The following is a 7,405-nucleotide window of genomic DNA, read 5'->3' on the forward strand; positions in this document are numbered from 1 at the left end:
CCTCACAGTTGTCCATGCCTACCTTACAGCGACCTGTTAGATGTAACTGCTCCAACATTAATTGCTCAATCTGCTGCCGCTACTATAAGTAACTGATGATTGGCCTAGAGTTGCAGATTATCTGTAATAAGGTAAACAGCACCACACACAGCCTTTTAAAAGCTAGGTACACACTGAAGAATTTTCTGACAGACGTGTTATCTACAACGATTTTACTAATGAGTGAAGGTGCAATCGCTTGGGTGATCCACACATGCGCACTAGACATGTTTTGAACGATTAACAAAAGACGAACTGTCAAGGCAGCGACTTTTCACAGCCATATTGTGTTAAAAGATTTGGATTTGATACACAATGAAACCACCCTGAAACTCTTAAAAGGAGAAGGGAACACATCCTCTTCATTCATTCTGTAACACATAGTTGTGTATACTGTATGCTTGATCGCAACTGCACAGCAGCTCAACAACAAATCTGTTGGATTAACAATGTGTGATTTATTTTGTGTATTTTACAGAACTATATATTAATAAGTAAAACAAAGGCACTAGTATAAAACATGTTAAATATACATATACAGGGTTACAAAGCACATGTGCAACATATATTACCATGTGCGCACCATTAGAATTATTATTCAGCTGAATAATACATGAAACAAATGTGCTTATACTGAAATGCAATCATGAACACACTTTCAAATCTGTGTTTCTCTTTCATCCAATGTGGGAGAGACTGCTACTATGAGTCGTGTGAGGGGACTCAGGAGTTGGCACTTAAGCTGTTTATATTTAACTGTTAACAGAAGCCCCTCCCCTCTGCATCCCCAGTAACTAGTCATTTTTTTAAGTGCCCAAGGATTTGGGCTACTCTGCAGCTATATATATATATTCCTTTTCATTTTATTTAATCTTTACAGGGTTTGACGGACATTGCCTGCTGCAACTTGTCTTCAGTGGTTAGATGATGATAGGCATGGAGCTCTGCGATTCCAAGCTGACAATTGCCATCTATGTTGATCGCACCAAGTCCCTCTCCCTCGCTCATCACAGGGCGGGTATTGGTATATTGAAGCTGTAGTTCAACTACTTGCCCATCCTGCTGATATTCCTACACTGGCTGTAGTTATCACCCCAGCTCCTGATCTGGTTCCTCCTCCACAGCGGTTCTCATTCCGCCAATTCCAGCTGATGTCGAAGTAGATATGTTTTTTAACGTTCCTCAGGCTCAACCCATTTCCCAGGGGGATTCCCAGGCGGAATCTTCATGGTCCACTTCCTTCGTACGATGCCTGGAAAGATTAATAAGTCTCTTGAGGCATCTAGGCCTCAGGCCTCCTGTGACACATGGCTGCTCATCCTTTCAGAGGTCTCTGACTCAGAAGGGTCTTCTGAAAAAGAAGTAGAGGTTTTTGAGGACTGTGTCTCCCAACATGTGGTGGACTTGAAGGAACCTTCCAGGGTTCTGTGGGTATTTGGATTTGGTCCTAGCAGTACATCAAGCTTTAAATCTATTGGACTCTGACAATAATAGGGCGTCTGAACCTTCCCCTGTTCAAGTGGCAGAAGAAGCAGGTAATCTGCTTATCTTCTTCCACTGAATTTACTGATATATGTGAATCAGCATGGAAACAGTATGAAAGAAAATTTGTGATTCCACGTCTGTTTCCTAGCCTTCAACCTTTACAAGTGGATGAGGTGGCTCAGTAGGAACAAGTGTCCAAGATGAGCACATTGCTGACACGTTTGGCTTGACATACCACTCTCTTTGTACCTGGTTCAGCTACACTTAAGGATCGCACAGACTGTAAAGTGAAGGGTTTCTTGAAATCTATGTGGCAGCAGGCCCATCACTAAGGCACATGCTATCTTTAACTTAGTTGGCTAGAGCGATGGAGGCCTGGTCAGTCCAGGTTGCAGACAGTCTGCAGGACTCTGGATTGCTTCCACTGGCACTGCATCTGAAGTAAGCCTCAAGGTATCTATATATGGCAGTTCAGAACGCAGCCTCTATTACTCCCTCCATTTCAGCATCACCCAGTAGCTCTGTGGTTGTATTCCTGGGACACTGTCGCAGAATCCAAAAAGTCTTTGGAGTCTCTTCCCTTTAGTCTTGAGCTGGATGACTTGATATAGCAAGTTACGGGAGATAATAGCTTCCTTCCTCCCTGTCATTTGCTCCAAAGCCTTGAGGAACTCTGTTTAGGTCATTTCGACAGTCTTTTCGAGGGGCCTCTGCTCCATCTGGTAGGTTTTCCAAAAGGTAAGCCTATTGCATCCAGAGGTACACTCACATAGGGGTAGGGTCCTCTTATTTTGCAGGGCGTCCAGGGCCTAAAACCCCTGACAAACTTGTGGACTGACGGGTTTTCTCCCCACCTCGTGGTTGTGGGGGCGCCTGTGTTTTTTGACCAATGGACGGCTTCCTGTCAGCCTTTGCGACTACTGCAAAGGCCGACAGTTGAAATTGACGTCCGTTCAAAGTGCAAGTGTAACGTTTACTAGATTTAAAGCGACAATGCACGGTGCTTGAATGGAACGTGAACTTTAACCCTAACCCTACCACTTCAATTAGATTATACTGGGTCGGGTCCATGCATTGCCTCTTCACGGTGGCTCAGTGGTTAGCACTTCTGCCTCCCAGAACTGGGGACATGAGTTCAATTCCCGACCATGGCCTTATCTGTGAGGAGTTTGTATGTTCTCCCCATGTTTGCGTGGGTTTCCTCTGGGTGCTCCGGTTTCCTTGCAAACAAAACTTCTATTGTGGCTTATTTATGCTATAACTTTGTTGTTTAATTGAAACTTCTGCGCGAGTTTAAAGAACATCCAATATAGCGAAATGAACTATGAAGAAATGTAAATTTCCCTTGATTATTCCATTTCATTACATCATTTTCATTTCATTATACCTTGTTTTTAGGTATTTGCGTATGTGCCACATGGGCAGCACAGTGGCCTAATGGTTAGCACTTCTGCCTCACAGCACTGGGGTCATGAGTTTGATTCCCGACCATGGCCTTATCTGTGTGGAGTTTGTATGTTCTCCCTGTGTCAGCGTGGGTTTCCTCCGGGTGCTCCAGTTTCCTCCCACACTCCAAAAACATAGCTCCAAGCCATGCTGCTTGCACTGCAGAGATCTCCAGCCCTATAGTAGACCTCATGGCATCTTGCCCCAACTGCCAGGTGCCCAGGACCAGGGATCCCTTGGTGTGTGCAGTGGATGTCATTACCATACCATGGACGTACATATTGGGATATCTGTGTCCCCCCCCCCCGCATCCTGACATTTCCCCAGGTACTACGATGGGTCAAGTGGGAGGGGACTCTGGTATCCTGGTTGCCCTCTATTTTCCCAATCAGGCCTGGTACACAAACGACTTGTACATGGCAAAGGGTTCAGGGTGTCTGCTGCCTCCTGCTCCAGGGTCCCATTTGGCACCAGGACCTTCCTCAGATGGCTTTAACAGCATGGCTGTTGAAGCCAGGGTATGGAGTTCTAGGGGTCTTTCTTCCCGCATGGTAGATACCATGTAGAGGTGAGAAAGATGATCTCCACCTGCAAATAGTACACAGTATGGCAGACTTACATCCCTTGGTGGGAGCCTTTCATACAGCGACTTTTCAGCTCTCCAGGTTCCTTGCCTTTTTGCAGGATTGATTGCATGCAGGCCTCTTGCAATCTATTTTCAGAGCGTGCCGCATCCCAGGGGTTCTGAAAATTCAAACCCCTTACGTGCCCCCCATAGCACCTTAACTTTGTTCTACTGACGTCTTCTTTTGAACTATTGGAGACTGTTGAGTTCCGGTTCTTGATTTGGAAAGTGGTCCTTCTCATTGCCATCGCTTCCGTGAGGAGAGTTTCTAAACTCTAAATTCTTTCTTGCCGTTCGCCATTTCTAGTTTTCCATGACACACAGAGCCGTGTTGTGCATGGTTTCCCTTTCCAGCCCGAGGTTGTTTTTTGGTTTCCACCTCAATCAGATCGTGGTCCCAATTTTCCAGAAGGCTGCCTCTTCTGGTCAGGGCTCCCTAGCCCTGTGAAATGTTGTCCATGCTTTGAGAATCTACGTGGACAGTACGTCTACTGTGAGGCAGACAGATTCCATTTTTATTTTGTACAAGGCTCACGAGGGGCTGGCCGGCTATTAAGCAGACCGTTGCTCGTGGATCTTGTCCACCATGAGGCAGGCTTATGTTCGTTCTAATCCGTCTGCTACTGGGCGAGTTGCTGTGCATACCTAGAGAGCTGTGGGGTCATCTTGATCTGCGCATAACAGGGCTTCGGCCCATCAGCTCTGCCGGGCGGCCACTTGTTCCTCTGTCCACACTTTAAACAGTTTTTATTGTTTTCATGATTTTGCATCTTCTAATGCGAGTTTTGGCCGCAAGGTTTTGTTTTGCATGCTGGGTTGACAGAGCGTTCTCTCTCTAAGGGAGCTGCTTTAGAACGTTCCCATGGTACCAGTGTCCCCCAGACTGGATGAAAAAAAAAAAAAAGAGGATTTTATACTTAGGTTAAATATGTTTTTCTGATCCCACCTTAGGGACACTGTCTTCCCTCCCTTTCTGCTTTTGGTTGGTTGCATGTTTGTTGTGGTCCTGTTCTCCTTCCTTGGGGCTTTTGCATTACACAGGGGAATTACAGGGGTTGCAGTGGGGAGAGGAGCTTCTGTCAACAGTTAAATTAACAGTTTAAGTGGCAGCTGCCAAGTCCCCTCATACAACCCACAGTAGCAGTGTTTCACAGATGGAAGCAAAGAAATGGACCTAACGTATGTATAATAATCCTCTTTTTTACATAGCAAAACATAATTAGCAATCATCTAATACTCATCAAATTCTAACATTTGATCAATCTAATCTCTTGTGAAAATAACTTGCTTTTTTACACATGATTTCTTCATGCTGTCTTATTTTTTTATTAGATTAATAATGACAAGATAAAAACTGTTGTGTTATTTGTCACAAGGTTAGATTGATCACATGTTCTGCCTTTATGAGGACTAGATGATTGTTTTCTTATAACAAAACAAACTCGATACAGATCTCAGAGGGTGCACTTTTTTTTCACATGACTATGCTCTCTCACCATATTAGGCAAGGGGTATTCTCTAACAGAGCAACTAACAGGTTTGCAGACTTGCTTTACAGAAATACGTTATCACTTTATTCACATGTCCAGTGCCAGTGATGTTACATTAACTGAAATACCTGCAATGTCTATCAGTTTTTGTCCTGTAGTAGATTCTGTCAGGGTGCTGCCCTAAAGATATAGGAGTAGCAGCTATCTCTAATGTTGAGTGAAGGGATGATGCTTATTAACAGAGCTGTAAAATATTTTAGCTTGAAGTTTCATAGTATTGGAGTTTAATGACCCTTTAAGTAGTAAATTAATTGACCTAATAGGGCAGGCGGTATATGACAGGGGGACTATAAACCTCTCCAAATAAACGTCAATGTGAAAAATTCCAAATATCCTTAGATTAACCTTTTATCTTTAGATAGCAGCCCCACTAGCAGCCCCCCACATTCATTCCCTTGCCCAAGCCTGTCGCTTCCAACTACGCAACATTGCCCGCATCCGTCCTTTTTTCTCGCTCAGGATGCCACCAAAACTGTCATCCACGCACTCATCTCCTGCCTCGATTATTGTAACCTCCTCCTCACTGGCCTCCCCCACTCCCGTCTCTCCCCCCTCTACTCTATACTCAATGCGCCCGCAAGACTCATCTTCCTCTCACGCCGCTCCTCCTCTGCCTCCCCTCTCTGCCTTGCCTTACACTGGCTCCCCTTCCCCTACTGAATACTTTTCAAACTCCTCACCACCACTTACAAGGCTCTCTCCAACTCTACTGCCCCTTATATCTCTAACCTCCTCTCCATTCACACTCCTGCCCGCTCCCTGCGCTCGGCCACCTCTCCTCCACTCTTATCACCTCTTCCCACTCCAGAATCCAAGACTTTTCCTGTGCAGCCCCCCTTCTTTGGAACGACCTCCCTCGTTCCATCCGTCTCTCTCCTACTCTGTGCTCCTTCAAACGTGCACTCAAAACTCACCTCTTCCTCAAAGCCTACCAACCATCTACTTAACCCCCATCTCCTTCCTTTAGCTCGTCCTCCCTTCTCTCCTCTTGCCTCAACTGGCTCCTCTTGTGCCTGGTCTGTTTACCCTCCCTTAGGATGTAAGCTCGTATGAGCAGGGCCCCCTCCCCTCCTGTCTCCATACCTGTTCTTCCGCTCCGTTTTTACTGCATATGACTAGCCGGAGTTTCTGAAGTATTGGTACTTTTTGTTCATTGTTCTGTATTGTTTCACCCTGTATAGTCTACTGTTAGTACTGTGTGCGGCGCTGCGGATACCTTGTGGCGCCTAACAAATAAATGATAATAATAATAATGTACTTTTATAATAGATGGCCCTATGGGTTTGGCTAAACCTATTGTATTGTTTTCAGAAATTTGATAGAAATTCAGTTTGCTGTATCTCTTTAAGAGAGAAGACAAAGTAACATATGTTGCCCTGGGATAAACGATGAAGTCAAACTCTTGGCACTTCAGTTTTTGAAACTACTCCAATTTGGGATCTTCTCTAAGGGATACAATACTTAGTATTTGCTGTGTGATAGCTATCAATGTGGACAATGGAATCTGTCAATGTTAGTTCACTATATCCTGCTGTTTGTATTTTATAATCCTCAATATACATAAGTCTAAATATTTGATTTCAGCACCACTGAAAACTAAAGTTAAACTTATATTCACAATATTTTCACTTAGGTAACATATGAAAGATTACGGAACCCTCGTCCCTGTCCCAAACCAAGATCACCTGTCAATAAAACATACCAAGAGTCTGAAACAAGAGACAGAGATTATTAATATTGTACACTTTTCTCTTCCTACCTTTCCCCAAACAGGTTTGTGTATGTGGGGGCTACTGAACAACAGACATGGACATTTCACAATAACAATAGTACCTTTTGTCATCAAACTACTTCAGAGAACAATGCCTTCTTACAAAAGTGTTCTACCATACGCAATTTAAATTTCTAAATTGCGATACAAACTTACTACATCAGTGTTTTTTAAATCCAGTCCACACGACCCCTAACAGCTCATGTTTTGAGGATTTCTGTCTGTGGAACAGGTTAGATCGGTGGTTCCCAAACTGTGCGCCACGGCTCCCAGGGGTGCCGCGGCGCTGTCACTGGGGTGCCGCCGGCCGGGCCAGCCATAAAAAAAACAAAAAACAAAAACGGACAGACTTACCAATCCGTCGGGCGCCGGGACCCAGCAGCCTCCTCTCTCCCGCAGCTGTCACTGAATATCAACGTCAGTAACAAGCTGCGGGAGAGAGGAGGCTGCTGGGTCCCGGCGCCCGACGGATTGGTAAGTCTGTGGTTT

Source organism: Mixophyes fleayi, chromosome 4 (genome assembly GCF_038048845.1).
Source record: "Mixophyes fleayi isolate aMixFle1 chromosome 4, aMixFle1.hap1, whole genome shotgun sequence".
NCBI classification, from domain to species: Eukaryota; Metazoa; Chordata; class Amphibia; order Anura; family Limnodynastidae; genus Mixophyes; species Mixophyes fleayi.